Source organism: Lissotriton helveticus, chromosome 12 (assembly GCF_964261635.1).
Source record: "Lissotriton helveticus chromosome 12, aLisHel1.1, whole genome shotgun sequence".
In the NCBI taxonomy this organism is placed as follows: domain Eukaryota; kingdom Metazoa; phylum Chordata; class Amphibia; order Caudata; family Salamandridae; genus Lissotriton; species Lissotriton helveticus.
This window is the reverse complement of record NC_136073.1, coordinates 858,376,921-858,402,766: the sequence shown is the minus strand read 5'-3', so window position 1 is coordinate 858,402,766 and position 25,846 is coordinate 858,376,921. Positions and strand designations below refer to the sequence as shown.

The following is a 25,846-nucleotide window of genomic DNA, read 5'->3' as shown; positions in this document are numbered from 1 at the left end:
CTCCCAAGGGCAGGGACAAGGACAGTCAAAAGACAAAGGCACCTCAAGGGAGCAGGGACACTCCCAGGGACAAGGACAATACTAAGGAAGGGGCCACTCCCAAGGACAGGGACACTGCTAAGGAAGGAGCCACTCCCAAGGGCAGGGACAAGGACACAGTCAAAAGACAAAGGCACCTCAAAGGAGCAGGGACACTCCCAAGGTCAAGGACAATACTAAGGAAGGGGCCACTCCCAAGGACAGGGACACTGCTAAGGAAGGAGCCACTCCCAAGGGCAGGGACAAGGACAGTCACAAGACAAAGGCACCTCCAAAGTGCAGGGAGACTCCCAAGGGCAGGCACACAACAGAGCATGGGCCATCTCCCAAGGGCAGGGACACACACAGGGAGAAGGTGTCTTCTGGAGACAGGTACACCACAGACGACAAGTCTGCTGGCAGGAACAGGGCACCGTCCAGGGCACAGGGACAGTCCAGAGACAACACTCCTCCTACGGATGAGGCACATCCTAGGGACAAGGCTTCTCCCATGGACACTGGCGCAATCAAGGACAGGCATACATCACCCCTGGCTGAACTGAGGCTGATGTTGTTGAGGGAACGGAAAACAGATGTCTCTGCGGCGGAGTACCCCCATACCTCCACTCCCATCCAGGCCCATCAGAAGCAGAGGAGGGAGTCCCCTGTTGTTGCATCTCCCATAACACATGATTCTGAGTCCAGGCGCCAGGCACACAGCAAACGACAAGCAGGCTCCAGCACGTCCCCAGAAAGCCGACCCCCGGCGGCAGGTGCTCCACCTATGGTGGGTGATACTTCATTTGAGTCCACACCACTTGCCAGTCCTGTCCTGTCCAGGGTGCACTCACATATCCCTAAGAAACGCAGACACACACCATTGACACCTGCCCACCCCAATGTCGCTCAAGTACAGCTATCCCCAGCTCCCAGGCCCACCCTGCCTCCTGGCCCATACAGCCCTGTGGCTCATCATTTCAGTGGTCCCAGTGGCGCAGGTGCAGTTGAGTCTCATGTATCAGATAGTGGCACTGTGTCTGTTGTTTGCTGTCATGCATCATGTAGTAGCACAGTCTCAGTTGTGCCCTCTCCTGTTTCTGGTGCTGGCAGTGTGTCTGGGTCTGTGGCCCATGTGTCTGTCACTCGGGCTGTGGCTGTGTCTCACATTCCTGTTTCAGGTGCTGGCAGTGTGTCTGGGTCTGTGGCCCATGTGTCTGTCACTCGGGCTGTGGCTGTGTCTCACATTCCTGTTTCAGGTGCTGGCAGTGTGTCTGGGTCTGTGGCCCATGTGTCTGTCACTCGGGCTGTGGCTGTGTCTCACATTCCTGTTTCAGGTGCTGGCAGTGTGTCTGGGTTTGTGGCCCATGTGTCTGTCACTCGGGCTGTGTCTCACATTCCTGTTTCAGGTGCTGGCAGTGTGTCTGGGTCTGTGGCTCATGTGTCAGTCACTCGAGCTGTGGCTGTGTCTCACATTCCTGTTTCAGGTGCTGGCAGTGTGTCTGGGTCTGTGGCCCATGTGTCTGTCACTCGGGCTGTGGCTGTGTCTCACATTCTGTTTCAGGTGCTGGCAGTGTATCCGAGGCAGGTAGTTCACGCACTCAACCTGATTCTGTGATGTGAGGTGCTGTTGACTTCACTCACATGTTATTGCACATGGTGTGTCCCTTGACCATTGAGAACAGCCTTGCACTGTTGTGGTCCTTGGGACGGGTTGCTTGGAACACATACTTGTGCTGCCTCTGATGTACCTGCTCTGTTGTCCACAATGCCCTGTTGATGCTATGATACTGCATTCTGCCCTCTCATGTGCTGCCTCTGATGTACCTGCTCTGTTGTCCACAATGCCCTGTTGATGCTATGATACTACATTCTGCCCTCTCACGTGCTGCCTCTGATGGACATGGTCAGTGCAATGGACTGTTGATGCACTTAGCCCCTCTCACGTGCTGCCTCTGATGGACATGGTCAGGTCAGTGCAATGGACTGTTGATGCACTTAGCCCCTCTCGCGTGCTGCCTCTGATGTACCTGCTCTGTTGTCCATAATGCCCTGTTGATGCTATGATACTGCATTCTGCCCTCTCACGTGCTGCCTCTGATGTACCTGCTCTGTTGTCCACAATGCCCTGTTGATGCTATGATACTGCATTCTGCCCTCCAACGTGCTGCCTCTGATGTACCTGCTCTGTTGTCCACAATGCCCTGTTGATGCTATGATACTGCATTCTGCCCTCTCACGTGCTGCCTCTTATGGACATGGTCAGTGCAATGGACTGTTGGTGCACTTAGCCCCTCTCACGTGCTGCCTCTGATGTACCTGCTCTGTTGTCCACAATGCCCTGCTGATGCTATGATACTGCATTCTGCCCTCTCACGTGCTGCCTCTGATGGACCTGCGCTGTTGTCCACAATGCCCTGTTGATGCTATGATACTGCATTCTGCCCTCTCACGTGCTGCCTCTGATGGACATGGTCAGGTCAGTGCAATGGACTGTTGATGCACTTAGCCCCTCTCACGTGCTGCCTCTGATGGACCTGCGCTGTTGTCCACAATGCCCTGTTGATGCTATGATACTGCATTCTGCCCTCTCACGTGCTGCCTCTGATGTACCTGCTCTGTTGTCCACAATGCCCTGTTGATGCTATGATACTGCATTCTGCCCTCTAACGTGCTGCCTCTGATGTACCTGCTCTGTTGTCCACAATGCCCTGTTGATGCTATGATACTGCATTCTGCCCTCTAACGTGCTGCCTCTGATGTACCTGCTCTGTTGTCCACAATGCCCTGTTGATGCTATGATACTGCATTCTGCCCTCTCACGTGCTGCCTCTGATGTACCTGCTCTGGTGCCCACTTTGCCCATGCTCACGCATACACTGTGATTATACCCCTATTATGTGTAATAAAGTTAGTCAATCATGTGTCGTGGTTTGTCGTAGTCATTCCTGCTTGCGTACTACAATTGTGTATATGTATTTGCTTCTAATCAGTGGTTTAGGTAACATGACACTCCCCCCTCCCAACGTCACGACCCTTGCAGGTAATCCCCTCCAATCAGCGAATGGTTTGTGCCTTACCTGCGTCTCCGTCGATAGTGGGCCAGGACTTGGACGTGGTGGATCGCGAAGAGCATCGGGAAAGCGTGTAGCGCTGGGTCCATGGTGGCGAGCAGCTTGCGGTGGGTATCTCTGCTATGTATGTTATCTTCGCTGTGGGGAATCCGCCGTGGTCAGACAGGTTGTTTTTCCGCAGCGGTTTTATGTGTATTTTCCGCCATCTTGATTTGGGGGACGGTCGTAGACGTCAGTCCGTACGGCGGAGTCTCTGGAATGGTTACGTCCGCCGCGTGGTCGGGTGTAGATGGGCGGCGGTGCATGCTCTTCCGTAGCGGACGGAATTTTGACACTCTTTCCTATCCTGATATGGCGGACGGAGTGTCCGCGGCAGGCGGACACGGAAAAGGCATTTTCCGCTTACTCCAGGGCTGCGGTCGCTCTTCCGTCCGCCATCCTAATGAGCCCCTTAGTCTGGGTCCTCAGGAAGCAGGTGGGAATATGAAACAGTTTAATTTAGGAGGTGGACGTAAACAAGGGGGAGGTTAGTAGCCACTCGGGAAGTTCACCCACAGGCCTCAAACCGCATAGGAGTCACACAGTCATTTGACTCTCTTCCGAACTGACTCAGAAGCATTTCTTCAAACCAGTCAATCTCTCTCGCTACTGCCTGGCACCAAGATGTCTTCAGGAGGGGCCATGTGTGGATAGGGCAGTTGGTCCACCGCAGTGATAGTCAATAAGGGAACAACCGTTAAATGGTGAATAACACAGGGGAGCCTTCTAGTAGGATGAGGCGCCCCAATTAATACGCAATGATCCTAGTGGTGTAACAAACACCCCGCGGTGCAGGGGACCCTCGAACTCTGGGGACCCCCTCCGGCACTGGCAGGCCCCTGTCCAGCGAGCTTCAGACAGGGTCCTGAGTGTGGGGGGCCCCATGCATGTACTTTACAGGGGAGCACCCTCAATCCGGCAATCTGGGCACAGCGACTGGTGCACATAGGGATGAGTCGCACCTGGCACTTCAGATTTCAAGCACAATGAGTTGCAAAATTCCGCAACCCCCTGATAGGGAGACACAATGACAAGTGCACATCAAGTTGGGTTGCACCATGCAATTCCGGTCACACACACGGTGAAGAGTTGCAATTCAGTACCTCTCTGGAAATGAGGCTCAATGTCCGGTGTAAATGATACAGGTTGCACTAGACCAGTCCAGTCACACACAAACAGGTGCAAGTTCAGCAGAGCCACATGAGGTAGAATGAGGCACTACTCCAGTACACCCCCAACTCTGAGGGTCGCACCCTGTGAATCAGACACAGCGTGCAATGAGCATGCAGTTGGTGTGTCGCAACCGGTGAATCGGCTCACCACCACTGGATGCTTATGAGTGTTGCGGTCACTGAAGTACGGGAACCACATGCCTCAGATGTAGGCAAAATTTCTGGGGCAATCCGGTCTCCAGACACAAGTCTTAAGTTCACGCTCACATCACGCTACCAGTTCGAATTTAGTAGCTCAGGTGGGTACTTGAGAGGGCAATGCTCTACAGATGCCATAGGTAGATGGTGTAGGTCCCTCAGGGGATATCTTTGTTGTCCCTGAGATCTTTGGGAGATCAGGAGGCCCGTCGTCGGGCCCTTGGAGAGCACACTACAGGACGCCACACTTCAGAAGGTCCTTGGCCCATGCCAGTCTCTATTTGGACAGCTATTCTCCACGTGCACAACAGAGTCCTCTGACAATGTGCACCACGCGGTCCGGGATCTCCGTTTACACGTCCCCACAAGCTTATCTCCCCTTTTTATGGAGGATGGCACCCGTAGTTATACTGTTGTGTGTCTTTGAAGTCAGGGTGGTTTAGAGGTTTTCCCTTTGGACAACAGATGTCTCCCCTTAAATGTAGGCCTGTCTGCAATGGGGTCTTGGAACGCAGATCTTAATCTTTAGTGGGGCCATGATCCAGCATAAGAGGCTAAGTGTCACAACCTCTATCTTCAATCTATCCCATTCAGCTCTCAAATAGCACAGGTCTGCTGTTCCCATGTGATGCCCATGTTTTATGGCTGTCGATTGGGAAATGCACAGATCTGCTCCCCCGAAACCTGGTGTCCACTGGAGCCAGACACCACAGTCCCGAGACTCTTGGAACATAGAAATGTCCATATTCTATAAGCGTCATTTCTAAACGAGTTATGCCAAAACCCCCTTTACCAATGCAACGGGTTTGGCACTGCAAATCCATTGATATGAAACATCATGAGGCTGCTCTACTGCAACCCACCATTGCAGTGCAAAGTATTATCAACCACTTACCCATATTAACCATGGGAAGAGCGGGCCTCCTAGGTAGAGAAAACACACACAGGTATTTCCCACTATCTGGGCACACGTGCGCTATTGTGCACCTCAACCTGCGATTGCAGGAGGGACACATAGTTCCCAGCATCAGTGGTGCCAGTGCACCTGCATGAGTCTGCTTAGTAGACTGGACACAGGGTTAACCAATACATGTGTCTGTGTGCATGCACTAACCTGCGTTGGAAGGCGGCACATGCAATAACAGGCAACATAGGTGTGCACTCACAGCGGCCGACATATGGAAGCTGCTCATTAATTTTCCCACAATAGATACTAGTGCGACACGCCGGTCTGAAATGACAGATTGGCCCGTGTTTCAGAACATGAAATCAGCGCCATTTCCCAACACGGATAGGAAGGGTGCATGCACTTTCACACTGCCAGGACAGTCCGAGCACATGGCTTACCCAGGTCTGAGCAACTTTGGTGTCAGTGCGTACACACCACCCTGCTCAGCCAGCGGATATGGTTGGACCCTCTCACGGGTATGGTTGCACACTCCCGGCCTCCGACGGCAGACCAAGCTCCTTGCCACTTGCACCATGGATGCTAGTGCGCAGACACAGGCGTGCACCGGCAGGCCTGACCCGGAGGTGAGAACACCAGGTTTGCTGGTCTACGCTCATCAGCTCGCAATGGCAGGCAGGGCACCTAGCCACAGTGCCATAGGTGCAGGGGTGCATTTTTCAGCCTGCACTGGCAGGCGGGACAAGTCTCCAAAACAGCAATCAGGGCCGGTGTGCACACCCCGGTCTGCATTGGCAGACCAGCTCATGTTTCGGACAGTGCATCAGAGCCTCTACCTTCTGTATAGGAAGTCGCACACACTTACCCTCGGCGTTGACTGTGGGGATGTGTGGAGGGCCCTGAGGCCACTCCAGAGATTCAGTAACTTCCCTGGAGTATCCCTGGGGAGAGCCAAACTCTAAGCCCCATTGGGGGTTCCGCACTACCCGGTCAGGGAACATCCATATGTACCCGCCCGGCCTTCAGCCTACCAAACCCACCTTGGTTCCCGTCAGGGCTTCCTTGGGGGGTGCACTCACGATATGGCACGACCCAATCTGGGTTGGCTGAGGCGTAAATGATGCCAACTTAGGCAGGGGCGCAATGGCACCCCACAGGCCTGCCTAGGCAGGCTCAGTATACGTTTGATGGCTATCCAGTAGGTGACACACTCAGTGCTACGTCTCACTACTCAGCCCTTACCGTACCTGTTTACAGGGCGCACGGAGGTACGGCACCAAAACCCCATTCTATCCGCACCCCCAGCCCATAGCAGGCGAGGCGGGCGCACGCACCTTCCCTCTGCCGTAGAGGGGGAAAGTGCCCAGTTTCCTTCGGTTAGGCAGAGATAGTCGGCAAAGACTAGGAGGAAAAAGTGAAAAGTTTTGGGGTAATTTCCCCATAGGAGGCCATGTCCAACACCTATATATACTGCAATGTAGATGGAGCTGTTAGTAACAGACACTGGCATTTTGGAAGCTCCTTCCTTCCTCTGCAGCCGCCTTATACATCCACAGTTGGATTTACATATGCAATAGTCTTCACTGAGGAATTTGCATAGGAAGGCTGCCCGTGCCATCTGCTGAAGGCTTCTTCTCTGCATGCAGATCCCGGAGTCCTGACTGCAGCATGGACTCTCTGCGCCTTGCGCGCCTCCATCACTGGGGTTAGACTGCGTGAGGTGTAATCAGCCACCTGAAGGCCTCTCCAACAAACTCTAAATGCAATAATGAGAATATCTGATGAAGTGCTGCTTAGCGTAGAGTGGACGGTACAAAAGGGGGTGGTGATGGACGGAGCATCAGAACCAATCAAACACTCACACCCAGTCAAAAGATCTGGGTTTGATCCATCACCGTTCTTTAGCCCACTCTGCCACCCCAGTTCAGACATAGCTATATGCAAATCAGTCTGACCCTGTGCCTCATCGGAACAGCGTAGAGTGGAGGCAATGCACCACAGGTCACCGCTGCAAGATACAATGCTATATGTTAAAAAAGCATCAAATTGTCAAAGCAACTGTTTGCAGTGAGACCAGACTTCAGACATCAACGAAAAATATGACTCTCAGCCAGTGGCGGCCGGCACGGATCGGAGATAGGGGGGCAGGGGCGGGAGGGGGTTGAGGACTCGGGGGTTGGGAGCGGGTATAAAAAATTAAATTACAACTTTCCTTTTCGCCGTTTCCTCGCCGGGTCTCTCGTCCGTAGTCCGCCCTCGCTCAGTCTCAACCGAAAGCACACCCAGGCTCCCTGTAAGCCAATCACAACACTGCCTTATCGGCGTTGTGATTGGTCTGCGCACTGTGTTTCGGTGCTCAGACGCTAACTGGGACCCTGGGGATGTTCTCCACGCAGGCTGTGCTGCATCCTGCATGGAGAACATGAGGAGTGCGAAAGACTGTTTTGGGCGGCCAGCCAAGCAGTCATTGCGCAATTAGGAGAGTGCTACTACTCCCCCGCTCCCTCACGCAAAGCTACATAAGTAGGAGAAAATAAAATGATAATAGTGCGATTTATCATTGTTTTCCCCTTTGTTTTACTGCAAAAAAGCAGTGAGGCGATGCCCCTCCGCCTTAGCGGTGGAGCCGCCACTGCTCTCAGCGAGCCTCATTTATGAGGCTATGCGTCACTTTTACGCCGCTGGTGCGTCACTTTTTGTGACACACCAGTGGCGTAATAAATGCGCCTTGTTGCGCCATATTTACAAAGTGACGCATCTAGGTAGATGCGTCACTTTGTAAACCCCTGCGCCACATTATACCGGCGCCAGGTATAATGTATGCAAGGGGGGCATATTGACACAAGAAAGGGCCGTAGAAGTAACGCAGTGAAATCTATGAGATTTCACTGCGCCACTTCTAGGACACAAATGCGTCAATTTCTTACGCCTGCCTCACAGCAGGCGTAAGACTGACGCAGGCCGCCCCATGTGAAAGGATACATTGCTGGAGTTGCGTCATTTTTGTGACACACTCCAGCAATGCGTCACTTTTGCTCCATACAGATACGTCAGAAATACTGACGTATCTGTAACTCCTTGTGCAATGATGCGTCATACTGTAAATATGACGCATAATTGGTGTTGCAAGGAGGGCGCTGTGAAAAGTGACGCATCGCTGTTTTCACGCAGCGATGCGTCACTTTTCATAAATGAGGCCCAGCTTATCTTAAACTAGGAACCCACTACTTGGGTGAAAACAGCCTGAAAGCCTTTTGACCATGCCTGCTCTCACCACCCATTCTAATTTCCTTGGATGAATCGGACAATCTTCACATTATCTACGTATGTAAAGGGGACAGGCTGGGGGGGCAGAGATTACAGGAACAGCAAACATGATTTTATGGGAATGCTAGTCAATTGCTCTGGCATGTGCGGCAAAGGCAGAATCGGTGCGATTCTACCAATAAGATCCTAAAAGGTGGTAGTTGATAGATGCTTTTCGACAGGGCCGGACTGGGAACCGAAACCGGCCCTGGCAGACTGCTCGGGGGTGCAGCCGAGCTGTTTGCGAGGGCTGATTTCGGCCGATTTTGTTAAAGGGGTCCGATATTGCCGACCCCGGTAACAAAAACGCCCCCCAGGGGCCCAAAACCGGACCCCACCCTGGCGGCCCACCGGGGAAGTGCCCGTTGCCCGCTGTGGCTAGTCCGGCCTTGCTTTTCGATCAAGGAGTGCATTTCTGGGCCATCCGTACATCATTATTGGGTTAAGCTTCACAAAATTCTCCTCCGGGTTACGGAGCGTCCTGATATCCACACTTGGGAAGCATGTTCACTTGGCATTTTTAAGCGACGCAAGCCACACTAAGTGCGCAAATAATTCGCGTCACTGGCACTTCTCCTTGCAAAGTGCACTCTCACCGTAAACTGTCGCTCCCTGACCACCCCCCCATTGGAAGCCTGGTAAGTGGGGTGGGCAGAGGAGGATGCCCTTCGCTACAAGGAGATACGTGGTCAACGCAAAAGACCCATCTCTCCGTAATAGGCCACCCTGCTCTCTGACATTTTCTACACCACGCACAAAATGATGACCGCCCTCCATGAAGCTACCCAAGATACTACCCCCCGCATCCTCCTTTTACCTGCTTCATGTCCACATATAGGCCTCACTGCTTATATTGCATGATCATAATTGAGCAGATTCAGCACATTTCCCCTCTTTCCTGAACAATTATGATGGGATGAATCCCGCTGCGCCTCCCCCAAATATACCCCCTAACTTTTTCTTTCCCTGTTGCTTATTTCCTCCAGTTCTACCCATTGTTTGCCAGTTTATATCTACATTCATCACTATGAAGGTACAGCTTATACATACGTTTACTTGTATTCTATGTGCACCCTGGTTTGACATGGTCTGCCTAAGTATCTTTTTCTCCTGTGTGGTGCCCTACACTGACTTACCACGTGGCGATGTATATGCGACTTACCATACTGTCGTTTGTACCTTTTCTCAAAATGATTAAAACAGAGTTTAGAAAAAAAATGCATTTCTGGTTATAAACCAGACTAGGGCCAATTAGTGAAATGTTTTGTGAAATTTTGCAAAAATTCCATGAAATTTCTTTAAAAGAATTTTCATCTTTTTGCGCATGACAGCTACATCTGAGGGCATACCTCGTGTAAAAAGTAATGAAAAATACCAGTAAGGGAATGATTCAAGGAGAAAAGGTCTCCCCAAGATATTTTTGCTCAAACCCGTCTCTTTCGTAACAAAATTGTGCGAAAAACTAGTACAGCGTCGTCTCTAGTTGGTGTAGCCACTCTAGGAACTGCGCTCATGACTCACAGAGGAGATCTTCAGGACAACAAGAACCAAGACAAGTTCAGGTGAGCAAGTCACAGAGTGGTGACCTGCTCAGCAGGCAACTCTCCTGCAGCAAAACACCTGCATCCTTGAAGAGGGATCAACCAGCAATACCAAGGCCCACACTCTCCTCCCGGCCTAATAATGAGAGCAGCCGGACCACCCCTGGTGTGGACCGAGTCACACCTTGGGGCTCCTCCCGGCCTGATATTAGGAGCAGGTGGACCACCCCTGATGTGGACCGAGTCACACCTTGGGGCTCCTCCCGGCCTGTTATTAAGAGCAGGCGGACCACCCCGGATGTGGCCTGAGTCACACCTTGGGGCTCCTCCCGGCCTGAAATTAAGAGCAGGTGGGCCACCCCTGATGTGGACCGAGTCGCACCTTAAGGCTCCTCCCGGCCTGATACAAATAGCAGGCGGACCACCCCGGATGTGGACCGAGGCACACCTTGGGGCTCCTCCCGACTTGATACAAATAACAGGCAGACCACCCCGGATGTGGACCGAGGCACACCTTGTGGCTCCTACCGGCATGATATTAAGAGCAGGTGGACCATCCCTGATGTGGACCGAGGCACACCTTGGGGCTCCTCCCGGCCTGATATAAATAGCAGGTGGACCACCCTTGATGTGCACCGAGGCACACCTTGGGGCTCCTCCCGAGCTGATATATATAGCAGGCGGACCACCACGGATGTGGACTGAGTCACACCTTGGGGCTTCTCCACGACTGGATAGCAAGCCGCCACCGGGACAACCCTCGAATCCTCAGACCCTCCGCTCCACCGCACAACCAGGAGGATCACCTTGAGGAATTGGCCTTGTTAGATATGGACTACAATTGCCTTTAGGAGGTAAGACGGACTCCCTCGAGAACCAAGACCATTGGATTCACTCTGCAATCTCCTAAAGCGTTACATTTAGCATGGGATTAAGAGTGAGAACCACCCTTAACCCTACATAAAATAAAGACCCTACTACCAGTAGGTCATCTCCATCGGCATTTCTCAATCAAGAGTGGTGGTTCGACAGATAAAGCCATTTTAATATAGCGTCTGATTGACATTACCCAAGGGTTAATCCCGCACCCTAGTACACAGGGGGAACCTTAATTTTCACATATGACTGGTAAATTATGAAATAGTAGTCCCAGTAACCTACATTGACCCCGGAACCCAAAAGCAAAGTCCTAGGTAGGTCTAGTCACTGAACAAAAGAAATCAGGATAAACTGGCTTTCATTTCATGAAAAACACAGACAATAGAATGCATAATTTGATACTTCTTCAGGGCTCGAGTTGGGGTACCACGCGGGTGGACGGCGTCCCCCCACTTATTTTACCGGGGGGATGCCGTCCCCCCTGTCAAACAGCTGGACTTCACTCTTTGGCCTGTCTGGGACGAGGAGCTCGGCACCTTTAGTGACGTCACTTCCTGTTGTGCTGTCACTTCCGGTGACAGCGTCCCCCCACTTCTCTTTTTACGACTTGTGCCCTGAACTTCTTAACGGTGAAGTGCTGCATCCCTGTGGTAGCTCCCTAGACTCTTATCTTAAAACTTTCAGTACATTGTACATATTTAGAATTATTCATGGTGCGGGGACAGTATTGAAACGATAAACAACAGGAAATGGGAAAATCGTATTTATAGTCAGAGAAAAAGTAGCACAAACGTCTGGAAGATTAGCCAGCCTGCATGTACAAAAATGTGGCAGGTATTATCAGTGTTACTTCAAAGTAGTTGGGCTACATATACAAATTTGTGGAGGGTATTGTCAATATTACTTCCAAGTTGTTAGGCTATACGAACAAATAAGGACGGAATTATTTCAAAATGCCAACATTAGCTGACGCTGCTAGCAAATTAATCTCGAAGCCCTTTCGCTCCCTGCCACACTTTAGTACATTTAAGCCGCCTGCTTTCCCTGTACTACTTTTGAACAACTTCTACTGGCCCTGTTTGGTTGATCATGAAGGATGATAGCAGAATTCTGTGGAAGACTCACCCAAAGTTTAAATCGTCCTGATGATGACTTCCTCCAGTTTCTAACATAAAGTCGAAACGTTACCTGTTATAAAAAAACACCATATTACCAAATCTTCCTTTGATAACATGACCACAATCGTTGTATTGATAGAAAAGACAGTCTTTTTTGTGAATTTCAAAGTATTGTACTTTTTTTTATTAGACTATGTATTGATTTGCACCACTTGTCACTGAGCTGTCTGCACTTTTTTTGTTTACTGATTGCAAACATGCTCGTTATCATATTTGTTTTTTCATGCATTGGTTTTAAGACACTGGTCTGTGTGTGATTTCTATATATATATATATATATATATATATATATATATATATATATATATATATATATATATATATATACGATCCATCACCATCAGCCACCGCCGAGAGTGAAGAGGCCACAGCAGGAGAACAAGCGGGAACAGCCTTTATTCAATCGGCAGCAGGTAAGGATACAGTGCACACCCGCTGTCAGGGCGAATGCATTTCGGCTTGGGATTAGCCTTCCTCAGCGCCACGGGTGTTGGTGTGTCAGGTGACGGCAAATTTATGTCACATAATGTCACGCCACACCTGATTAGACCAGCTTTGCTCCACCCCCATTGGCCCAAATGCCAAACACAAATGTCTATTGGTACGTCACATCTTTAGAGACTACCTTTCACAGAGTGCATTTCGCTTTATCACTGGAAAACGTTGCGTGGGGATGACAAAGCGCCACCTCGATGAAATTGCTCCCCACTTTGCTGCAGAAGAATACGCTGTCCCCTCCGGTCTCCAACCGTCTCAACCTGCCTGTTTCTGGTGTCCAATAGGCGGGGACGAGGCAGACATGCATGCCGAGCCCAGCGTAGAGCTGATTAGCTCCAACACCGCCGTATATGCACCAAACCAGCAGGTGGGCTCTAATAAATCCCGGTACCCCGGGCAACTCCAAAACGCTACCGAAGCAGCAACCAGCAAAGTCAGAGCAAGCTTGGTGAGACGGGCGCCCCTTGGCGCGGTACTGGACTCCGCGCTGAAACATACGATCCATCACCATCAGCCGCCGCCGAGAGTGAAGAGGCCACAGCAGGAGAACAAGCGGGAACAGCCTTTATTCAATCGGCAGCAGGTAAGAATACAGTGCACACCCGCTGTCAGAGCGAATGCATTTCGGTTTGGGATTAGCCTTCCTCAGCGCCACGGGTGTTGGTGTGTCAGGTGACGGCAAATTTATCTAACATAATGTCACGCCACACCTGATTAGACCAGCTTTGCTCCACCCCCATCGGCCCAAATGCCAAACACAAATGTCTATTGGTACGTCACATCTTTAGAGACTACCTTTCCCAGAGTGCATTTCGCTTTATCACTGGAAAACGTTGCGTGGGGATGACAAAGCGCCACCTCGATGAAATTGCTCCCCACTTTGCTGCAGAAGAATACGCTGTCCCCTCCGGTCTCCAACCGTCTCACCCTGCCTGTTCCTGGTGTCCAAAGAAAGGTTGCTCCACATAGAAGAAAACCAGAGGGACACAGCGGGGTACCATGAAGATTTGTTTAATGCAGCAAGGTTATGGCCTGACGCGTTTCGGCGAGTTGTGCCTTAATCATATGCCCTGTTAACCAGTTCCGTGCACCAGCACGCTCTTTACAAGTTACATCGTGCTCCCATTGGCGGGAGCCCAGCTGAGTCAAATTACTCGAAGCATCACTGCAGCCTCCATCTCCGGACTACAGTACCCAGAATGCTCCATCTCGGCAGACTAGGTAAGCTATATATATATATATATATATATATATATATATATATATATATATATATATATATATATATATATATATATATATATATATATATAATTCAAACCAATTTGGCGATATTCCTCTGCCTCTTGATGGCGGCGGGCTGCCGGCAAGGTCGCCAACCTTTGTAACTCAGCACCAAGTAATCCTTACAGTCTCAAGGAAAAACGCCGAGCCCCAGTTTTCTTGAAGCAATGCTTTATTCACAAAGCGATGGCAAACAATCCCCGACGCGTTTCGGAACCCTCCGGTTCCTTGGTCACGGGTCAGTTGTTGTTAGTGATCATCACATGATATAGTGCACAAATCAAAAACAAAACATAGACAAAGGACTACGCAGTTGCCCTTAAACTTAAGCAAGCAGAAACGCCATTTTGTAGTGGTTTTAAATTCATTCATATTGTAATCAGAATACATAATTCAAAAAAAGGGGGTTTTTTAAAGTCCATTTTGATGCTGCAATGGCATTTCTTCCTTATGTTACATAACATATTTAATTATCGTGGTTATAACCAACAGTCACCAATGTCTTGTGGCAATTCCGCCCAAGTGGGCTTTCAGTTCCAAACAAAACAAAACAACCTGCAGCAATTCTGCCCCAGTGGGCACGATTACGTGGTTTCATTCATACTACAAAGGCATAATGCATGGTGTCTTCATACCAGGGCAAAACACTCCGTCTCCTATAAAAAAATGTAAATGTTCATATCAATAAAAGGCATCATATGTAAATTTTAAAATAAACAACAAACTATTTGGGGCAACACTGCGATACTCATTATTTAGAAATTGTTAAATCTCGACAATCATGCATAATTAGAAGAAAAAATTGTCCATCTCAGCCGAGATGAACTGATAATTCCTCATCCTTATTGATCCCTCCTGGCTGCATAGTCTCATATTTGATTATCATTCGAGACTCTAGTCTACGCAACTCTTGAAGTCTGTTGCCACCTCGTTCAGAAGCAGGAATTCTTTCCAATGCACAATATCTCAAAAGGCTAGCATCTTTTTTATGATATTCTTTAAAGTGGCGGGCAATGGGATATTGTTTGTCCTCGTTAGTAATTGCCCGCATGTGTTCTAAGATGCGTAGCTTGACTGCATTCATGGTACTTCCAATGTATATCAATTGGCAAGGACAGATCAAAGCATATATACAAAAATCCGATTTACAATTCAGATGTTTAGTGATAATAAATGGTTTTTTGTTGGGTGACAATCTGATTTGGTTACAGTTTGGACTGTTCCTACAGGCCTTACAGGCAGAACATCTAAAGAATCCCTGAATCGTGGATTTACTTTTAAGCTCTGTAGGTAAACTGCTTTCGCATAGTATATCTTTGAGGGCTGGACAGCGTCTAAAGGTCACACTTGGATAACTTTGGATATGTTTTTTCAATGTCTCATCGGTACCCAAAACATGCCAAAATTTATTAAGACATTTCTTAACCTCCTTAGCCTGATTACTATAGGTGGTAATGAATCTTAAAGCGTCTGTCTCTTCTACTGTTTCTTTCTCGACCAGGAGGTCCCTCCTTTTGATTTTCTTAACTTTCTCATGGGCTTTTTTTATTACTTTCTCTGAATAGCCTCATTCTTTGAATCTAGTCTGCATGATGCTGACTTCCTCTGCGAAACTAGCATCCGAACTACAATTGCGTCTGGCTCTTAGTAGTTGAATTATGTATTCTGATTACAATATGAATGAATTTTAAAACCACTACAAAATGGCGTTTCTGCTGGCTTAAGTTTAAGGGCAACTGCGTAGTCCTTTGTCTATGTTTTGTTTTTGATTTGTGCACTATATCATGTGATGATCACTAACAACAACTGACCCGTGACCAAGGAACCGGAGGGTTCCGAAACGCGTCGGGGATTGTTTGCCATCGCTTTGTGAATAAAGCATTGCTTCAAGAAAACTGGGGCTCGGCGTTTTTCCATGAGACTGTAAGGATTACTTGGTGCTGAGATATATATATATATATATATATATTCTGTAGAGTTCCGCAAATAAAACGCGCTCTCGGATGCAGTAATCACAGCAGATTTATTCCTCAATGTAACGCGTTTCGAGAGTGTTCACTCTCTTGAGCAAGAGGAATAAATCTGCTGTGATTACTGCATCCGAGAGCACGTTTTATTTGCGGAACTCTACTGAATCAATTTTGCCGTATATATATATATATATATATATATATATATATATATATATATATATATATATATATATATATATATATATATATATATATGCAGCAAAACTTCTCTCCGAAAAAAAGAAGCAGACACCCAAAGGGAGACAGTTGAAGGCTTTAATGGAAAGAGTGGCGGATGCATTTCTGGCAGATGGTAGCCGTCGTCAGCGCCTAAAGCCTCCATGAATGATGCAGCACTCTGTAGATTAGTCCCGCCCCTTCAAAAGGCTCGTTGTTACAAGTCCGCACCGCCCCCCCGCAGGGCACCTGTGCAGCGACCCACAATAAGGGAAACTACAAGTCCCAGAGTCCCCAATGTTCAGGACCCCGGGGATGTTGCTGTGGGGGATGAGGATGATGGCCTCATCGTCATGCGTTTCGGGTGCGGGAAACAAAGTTGTACCCAAAAACAACCAAAATGTAAAAAAATTGTAATGTCAGCTTAACAGTTCACAAAAAAAGCCTCCTCCGCTCCCCTGTACCGCTTCAGCCTCAGATACCGGGGGTCCATTAGACAGGGGCATACCTGTTGCCCAGCACGGGGTCGGGATACCTCACTACTGCCCATATTCTTCCCGGGATCCAAGGCGGACTTGAGACCGTCCAAACAACTTTGGAAAACTCTAAAGAACCATGACAGTTCATCACCAGTGATGTCCAAGTCCCAGGTGAGGCGGGGGAGTCTGTAATGCGTTTCTGGTTGACGTATGGGTATGTGCAGCAAAACTTCTCTCCGAAAAAAAGAAGCAGACACCCAAGGGGAGACAGTTGAAGGCTTTAATGGAAAAAGTGGCGGATGCATTTCTGGCAGATGGTAGCCGTCGTCAGCGCCTAAAGCCTCCATGAATGATGCAGCACTCTGTAGATTAGTCCCGCCCCTTTAAAAGACTTGTTGTTACAAGTCTGCACCGCCCCCAGGCAGCGCACCTGTGCAGCGACCCACAATAAGGGAAACTACAAGTCCCAGAATCCCCAATGTTCAGGACCCCGGGGATGTTGCTGTGGGGGATGAGGATGATGGCCTCATCGTCGTGCGTTTCGGGTGCGGGAAACAAAGTTGTGCCCAAAAACAACCAAAATGTAAAAAATTGTAATGTCAGCTTAACGGTTCACAAAAATGCCTCCTCCGCTCCCCTGTACCGCTTCAGCCTCAGATACCGGGGGTCCATTAAACAGGGGCATACCTGTTGCCCAGCACGGGGTCGGGATACATATACATATATATATATATATATATATATATATATATTATATATATATATATATATATATATATATATATATATATATATATATATATATATATATATATATATATATATTACCTACTGGCGGTCGCCAGTAGGTAGTTATAGTTAGGATTGTTTTCCATAGGAAATCCGCAACATTCTATTGGGAATAACTTTGGCGCCGGTGGACGAATCTTCGCGAATTTCTCAAAGAAGATGGCCCGCTCCGCTCTGCTCCTTCCCTGAAAGTTTCGGGGGGATTCGTGAAGTGGGGGCCGAGATAAAAGGGGGGTCCCAAAACGTGTTTTCCCCATGTTAATTTCCATAGGGCGGTGGGACTCACTTTTAGCCCGAACGGCTGAATGGATTTCCACCAAACTTGGCAAAATTGTAGGGACTGGTAGCCCGATGTGCCTTTGCTATGTCTCGAGATATGTGCTCCAGTGGATTTTGAGTAATTTAGGTTAAAAAATATATATATATCTATAAGCACCGGGGCGCGTACCAGCGCGTAACGCGAGTTCGCGAGCGGAAAGCTGATTGGCTCTCGGGTGTCTGTCAACATTCCAAACAGTCCAGAGCGGCCGCCATCTTGTGTCTCGGTAGGATCGAGACACAAGAGGTGGCAAAAACAAAGGGGGAAATGACTAAAAGGGGGCAGGGTAGAACCCCCCTGACCACCTAGGTTTGATGTGGGGGCCATAAAAGGGTCCCGCGGGGCAAAAACAACAAAAACATTTTTTCGATTTTCGCTGGGGGAGCGCCCGGTACGCGTACCGGGGAGCGTACCGGGGAGCGTACCATGGGGAAAAAAGAATGACAGAGTTTTTAAAAAATGGAGCATTTTTTTATAAATTGGAGGTAGTTCTAAAAAGAACTGTTTTTTTATTCTTTTTGTTGTTTTATATTTTTTTTATTGTTTTTTTGAACATTTTTTACTTTTTTTGGCTTTTCTGAACAGTTTTATATTTTTTTTGTATTTTTTATGGGGAGAAACAAAAAACAGGGAATTGTAAACGGCTCAACTGATGTCACTGACCATGTCATGAGTGATGTAATATGTGACATCATCAGCAGTGCATTGCACGCGCAAGTTATAGTGAGTCCAACTAACTATAACGTGGGAATTTCAATGGTTTTATGCGAGTAAAATTTCCAGCTAACTATAACTGGTGTGAAACCTATGTTTTTTTCAGTGAATTTAATAGGTTTTTTAAATGCTAATTCCTAACTATAATTGGCGTGAAACCTATGGTTTTTTCAGTGAATATATATATATATATATATATATATATATATATATATATATTCACTGAAAAAAACCATAGGTTTCAGGACATATATAGTTAGGTATTAGCATTTAAAAAACCATTGAAATTCACTCAAAAAACTATAAGTTTTAGTGGTGTTATAGTTAGCTGGACATTTTACTCCTACAAAACCATTGAAATTGCTCATATATAGTTAGTTGGACTAACTATATTTCGCGCACCCACAATCCACTGCTGATGATGTCACATATTACATCATTCATGACATGGTCAGTGACATCACTGATGACATCACTGATGACATCTCAAATGACATCACTGATGACATCACTGATGACATCATCCAGTGACTGTGTGTTTCTGTAAAGTTTAAATATGTTTTACATATTGAAGAATGAGTAGATGTATAAGTGTCTGGATGAAGGATTTAGTAGGTGCGTGACTGACTATATGAGTGAGTGATTAAATGTGTCTTACTGAATGCATGGGTTAGTGACTAAACTGTCTGAATGTGTGCATCATTATGTCTGCTGTTGTGTAAGATGCTGTATGTGTTGATCAGTAGCTATATGAGTGGCTATATGGGTCATTGATTGGTTGCCCAAGTATTTGTATATGAGACTGTGTCTGTGTGTGGGTGACTGGGAGGTGTGGAAACAGCTGTATGGGCGGTTTACTGTGTGCATTGGTGTGTTGGTGAGTGAATGTATATCTCAGTGCTACATGTCCAAGTAAGTACATATGTAAAACACAGTGCATGTGAGAGTTGGTATATATAAATGCCTATACATGAGAGCCAGTCATTATGCAAGTGGCTGTATGGATCAATGTGTACTTGTATCAGTGATTGTTTAAGAGAGTAAGTATGTGTTAGTATATGTTTGAATAAGTAAGGTGTTGTGTGTATAACTGTATAGATGAGGAAATGGGAGTGTGATTGATTCTTTGCATGACTGACTAGGTGTGTGAGAAACTCCATGGATGAGTGAAAGTGTGTGAGTGTCTCTATAGGTGTATAAGTGCATATGATAGTATTGTATTGATGAGTGACTGTATGTATAAGTGATTGTATGGGTGAATGAGTGGATGTGTGTGTACACCTAGGTTATATTAAGGTTATATTAGAGTGTGAGGAGGTGCATCGTATTATCACATGAATAATATCATCAGTGATATGATCAGTGATGTCATCAGTGATGTCATTTGAGATGTCATCAGTGATGTCATCAGTGATGTCACTGACCATGTCATGAATGATGTAATATGTGACATCATTGCGGATTGCGGGTGCGCGAAATATAGTTAGTCCAACTAACTATATATGAGCAATTTCAATGGTTTTGTATGAGTAAAATGTCCAGCTAACTATAACACCACTAAAACTTATAGTTTTTTGAGTGAATTTCAATGGTTTTTTAAATGCTAATACCTAACTATATATGACTTGAAACCTATGGTTTTTTCAGTGAATTTCCAAGGTTTTTTAAATGCTAATACCTAACTATATATGACCTGAAACCTATGGTTTTTTCAGTGAATTTGCAAGGTTTTTTAAATGCTAATTCCTAACTATATATGGCCTGAAACCTATGGTTTTTTCAGTGAATTTCAAAGGTTTTTTAAATGCTAATTCTATTAGCGGATAACGTTTAAATATATTAATATCCTAGTGGGACCACCTGAGCAGCCCTAAGGGGTCAGGGTGTTTCTACCCTGCCCCCTTTTTGTGTTCTACACGTTTGTTTTTCTGCTTTCTTGTGCCTAATTCCTAACTATATATGGCCTGAAACCTATGTTTTTTTCAGTGAATTTGCAAGGTTTTTTAAATGCTAATTCCTAACTATATAAGGCCTGAAACCTATGGTTTTTTCAGTGAATTTGCAAGGTTTTTTAAATGCTAATTCTATTAGCGGATAACGTTTTTATATATTCAGACTTTTTTTAATGCTAATTCCTAACTATATAAGGCCTGAAACCTATGGTTTTTTCAGTGAATTTGCAAGGTTTTTTAAATGCTAATTCTATTAGCGGATAACGTTTTTATATATTCAGACTTTTTTTAATGCTAATTCCTAACTATATAAGGCCTGAAACCTATGGTTTTTTCAGTGAATTTCAAAGGTTTTTTAAATGCTAATTCCTAACTATATAAGGCCTGAAACCTATGGGTTTTTCAGTGAATTTGCAAGGTTTTTTAAATGCTAATTCCTAACTATATAAGGCCTGAAACCTATGGTTTTTTCAGTGAATTTCAAAGGTTTTTTAAATGCTAATTCCTAACTATATATGGCCTGAAACCTATGGTTTTTTCAGTGAATTTCAAAGGTTTTTTAAATGCTAATTCTATTAGCGGATAACGTTTAAATATATTAATATCCTAGTGGGACCACCGGAGCACCCTAAGGGGTCAGGGTGTTTCTACCCTGCCCCCTTTTTGTGTTCTACACATTTGTTTTTCTGCTTTTTTGTGCCTCAATCTATTAAGACCCAAGATGGATGCCAACACTTCCTGGTTAGAAGTGTTGACAGCCAATGAGCATGCAGCTTTCTCGGGAAGGCATGCTGATTGGCTGTCACTGTCTGTCAACACTAGCACAAGATAGATGCCAACACCTCCTGGTTAGAAGTGTTGACAGCCAATGACCATGCAGCTTTCTCGGGAAGGCATGCTGATTGGCTGCCACTGTCTGTCAACACTCAAAACCAGGAAGTGTTGGCAGCCATCTTGTGCCTTGTTAGAACCAAGGCACACGAAAGCAGTGAAACAAAGGTGTGAAACTCGCAAAGGGGCCAGAGTAGGATCACCCTGACCCCCTAGGCCTGCTCAGGGGGTCCCACAAAGACCCCAAAGGCTTGTAAAGGCTTGTAAATGTCGGGGTACGCGTACCGTGCGCGTACGGTACGCGTACGGTACGCGTACCCCGCGATTTAAAAAAAAAAGAGCAGGTCTAGGGGGTCGGGGTGCTTCTACCCTGCCCCTTTTTTGAGTTCTACACGTTTGTTTTTCTGCTTTCCAGTGCCTCAGTCTACCGAGGCACAAGATGGCTGCCAACAGTTTCTGTTTTGGAGTGTTGACAGACATTGGCAGCCAATCAGAATGCAGCTCGCGCTCTAGAGGTACGCGTACTGTACGCGCACGTACGCGTACCGTAAGCGTACCGGTAAGCTCATGGGTAAGCTGCTATAGATATATACATTTTTTTTAACCTAAATTACTCAAAATCCACTGGAGCACATATCTTGAGACATAGCAAAGGCACATCGGGCTACCAGTCCCTACAATTTTGCCAAGTTTGGTGAAAATCCATTCAGCCGTTCGAGCTAAAAGTGCGACAGACCGCCCTATGGAAATTAACATGGGGAAAACACGTTTTGGGACCCCCTTTTATCTCGGCCCCCGCTTGACGGATCCCCCCCAAACTTTCAGGGAAGGACCGGAGCGCCGCGAGGCAAAGTTGCTGAAACATTCAGGCTGATTCCTCAACAGGCGCCAAAGTTATTTCCAATAGAATGTTGCGATTTCCCTATGGAAAACAATCCTAACTATATATACCTACTGGCTATCGCCAGTAGGTAATATATATATATATATATATATATATATATATATATATGTCCAAGCAAAAATAATAATTTACGCCGCACTCTTCCTGATTGTTTGCAAAAGCAGGTTTATTGATCCATTACATCTCGCACACCTGGTGTGTGAGATGTAATGGATCAATAAACCTGCTTTTGCAAACAATCAGGAAGAGTGCGGCGTAAATTATTGTTTTTGCTTGGACTTAACCTGCAGGACTGTCCTCTTCCTGGCCGCCTGCACCAGCTTGCTGCTTGCTCCCCCCACCGAGGACATTTGCGTTTATATATATATATATATATATATATTCATTGAAAAAAACCATAGGTTTCACACCAGTTATAGTTAGCTGGAAGTTTTACTCGCATAAAACCAATGAAATTCCCACGTTATAGTTAGTTGGACTCACTATAACTTGCGCGTGCAATGCACTGCTGATGACGTCACATATTACATCACTCATGACATGGTCAGTGACATCACTCATGACATCACTGATGACACCATCATGTGAATGTGTGTCTTTCTGAAAAATAAATATGTGTTAGTATATGTATATGTAAACGTTTATGGAATAATAAATGTTTAAATAAGTTTTTACATAGATTTTTTTTTTAATTGATTGGTTAACTGGTTTATTAAGTATCTTAGTGAATACATATATTAGAGAGTAATGTTTAAATATTTAAATATATGTATTAGTGTTTCACTTTGTGTATAAGTGGCTGCATGGGTTGGTGAGTAGCTACATAGGTATGTATATGGGTTATTAGATGTTTTTCTTAGTACCAGTATGAGTGTTTGTATGGTTTAGTGGGGGTATTACTTAGCACATAGATGCATGAATGACTGACTCTCTCTTTGTATGTGTTTTGAAGACAGCATATGTGCAGGACTGTATGGGTGGATGAGTGTGTATATGTGTGTGTTAGTGAGTGAATGACTGTCTTACTAGTGTCTTTATCATTAACTACATATGTTTTAATGTAGTATATGTGAATATTGATGTATATAAGTAAGTATATCATATACATCATTAGACTCGACAGGACCGGCAAGACGGGCGGGGGAATCGCATGCATTTTTAGGAGCAACCTCTCTGTTACTAAAGTCACCTCCCCCTCCCTCACGTCCTGTGAACTCTTCTGCCTTGATATCTCCAGCGAGGGCAAACCGGTTTGCTCCTTACATGTCATCTACCACTCACCCGGGGACAACCTCACCTTCACCCAACAACTCATGGATACGATCTCATCCAACGCCGGTCGGCAGATCACTCAAATCTACCTGGGTGACTTCAATCCCCACTGGAACGATCAGAAAGACGCAGTGGTGAATAGTCTCAAAACTTTCCTTACTGCACTCGACCTCACCCAAATCTGCAACAGCCCGACACACGACAAAGGCTCGATCCTCGACCTTATCATCGCAAAAGAGGACTCTACCCAACTAGGGGCGATCCAACCCTGTGACTGGTCAGACCACCACATTATCACTTTCTTCATCAACGAAAAAGTTAAACCTAACCCGGCTCAACCCACCAAATCCAAGATCTGGAAAAGGGACATGAAGAATCTTAACCCTAACTCCTTGCCTTGCCACACCTGCAGTCTCCTCCTTCCCCCTTCGGGCGCCTCTGATGTTCAATCATTGACCGACCTCTACCTCGATTCTATGAACTCAATAATCAACGAAGCCGCCCCCCTGCAACTGAAGAGAGTCTCCACCAAGAACTTGAACCCTTGGTATGATGGTAGACTCAATGAAGACAGGCGTGCTATGCGAATGGCAGAGCGCACCTGGAGATCTGACCCCTCAGCACTGCACCTTAAAACGCTTAACAACAAGAGAAATGCCTACTTTAGGAAAATCAAGCGCTCGAAATCTGAATTCTTTAGCCTCCAGTTGGACCAAGCAAAAACCGACCAAGAAAACTGTTCGAACTAGTCAAAACACAAACCAAGATGCAACCCTTGCAATCAAACAGCACAACAAGCGATATTCAACACTGTGAAGACTTTTCTGCTTTCTTTAAGCTAAAGACCGACAACATAAGAAGTGATCTCCTCATTGATGCAAGCCGATACTCCAGCCCCATCAGCATGACTACCACTCAACCTAAAAACAACGCATCATGGACGTCCTTCGACACCTACTCTGAAGAAACAATTCACAAACTGCTCGGCACCTTGAAACCCTCTAATCACTTCACAGACCCCCTACCTGCTAATGCTGTAAAAGACTTCTCCCCCTGCTCCTCCCACTCTGGACTAAAATCATTAACAGCTCCCTTCAACAAGGACTCATCCCAGACCCCCTCAAGGTGGGGCAAGTCACGCCTATACTCAAGAAACCTACAGCTGACCCGACTGACCTAAACAATTACCGCCCTATCACCAATATCCCCACCTTGGCCAAACTGCTGGAAAAATGCGTACAACTCCAACTGACAAAACACATTGATCAGTTTGACCTCCTCAACCCTCATCAATCAGGCTTCCGAGCGAAACACAGCACGGAAACGGCTATGACGCACATAATTGATGACGCCCTCCAAATCCTTGATCGCAATGATTCCTGCCTCCTCATCCTTCTTGATCTCTCCTCAGCATTCGATACTGTCAAACATGAGAAGCTACTGGAGCTGCTAAATACCAGAATGGGTTTATCCGGAACTGTTCTCAAATGGTTCACCTCCTTCCTACATAACCGGTCTCAGAAGTTCAAGAGCAACAACGTGCTGTCCTCACCTGTGCCTGTAACTTTAGGCGTCCCACAAGGATCTTCCCTATCCCCCACATTGTTCAATCTCGTCATGGAACCACTCACCACCTTGCTTCAAGCATCTAATGTACACTTCCATATGTACGCCGATGACACTCAACTTTACCTCAAGCTACAATCCCCGGAAGACATCAAACTTCTGAACTCCACACTCAGAAACACCCAATCATGGCTGGGTGATAATCACCTCAAACTAAATGCTCTGAAAACTGAGTTCATTCTGATCTCACCTCCTGCGAAAATTGCCATCACCCAAACCTGGCTCAATCACCTGACTGCGCTCAATGTCCAACCCACCATCGAGGAATCTGCGAAATCCTTAGGCATCACACTTGACGCCAAGCTCAACATGCAGCAGCACATTAGCAAAGCAACTAAAGGAGCTAATTTCCAAATCAACACGTTGAGGAAACTTAAACCCTTCTTCCCAGCTAAGGACTTCCAAACTGCTGTACAAGCCCTAGTCATCCCTCGCATAGACTACGGAATTGTGGCCCTCAGCGGACTCCCCCTTTCAACAACCGCACCCCTAAGAGCTTCCTTGAACGCTGCCGCGAGACTCATCACTGGTTCAAGAAAACATTTGCATATATCCCCTGACTTAAAATCCCTGAACTGGCTGCCTTTTGAAGCCAGAATACAGCTGAAAATTGCTGTTATGACACACTCGGCTGTACACCACAAGTCACCCAACTACCTCACTCAAAAGCTGACTATATC

General features: G+C 46.7%; 1 long non-coding RNA gene across 2 annotated transcripts in view; it reads right to left on the bottom strand.

Moving 5' to 3' along the window:
• Positions 1-12,256: 12,256 nt before the first annotated feature.
• LOC144798606 (uncharacterized) overlaps positions 12,257-25,846 on the bottom strand; it is a 1,317,000-nt gene continuing 1,303,410 nt past the window's right edge. For both annotated transcript variants that reach the window (XR_013603577.1, XR_013603578.1), the window contains one exon: positions 12,257-12,319. This is a non-coding gene — a long non-coding RNA (uncharacterized LOC144798606). The remainder of the gene's footprint in view (positions 12,320-25,846) is intronic.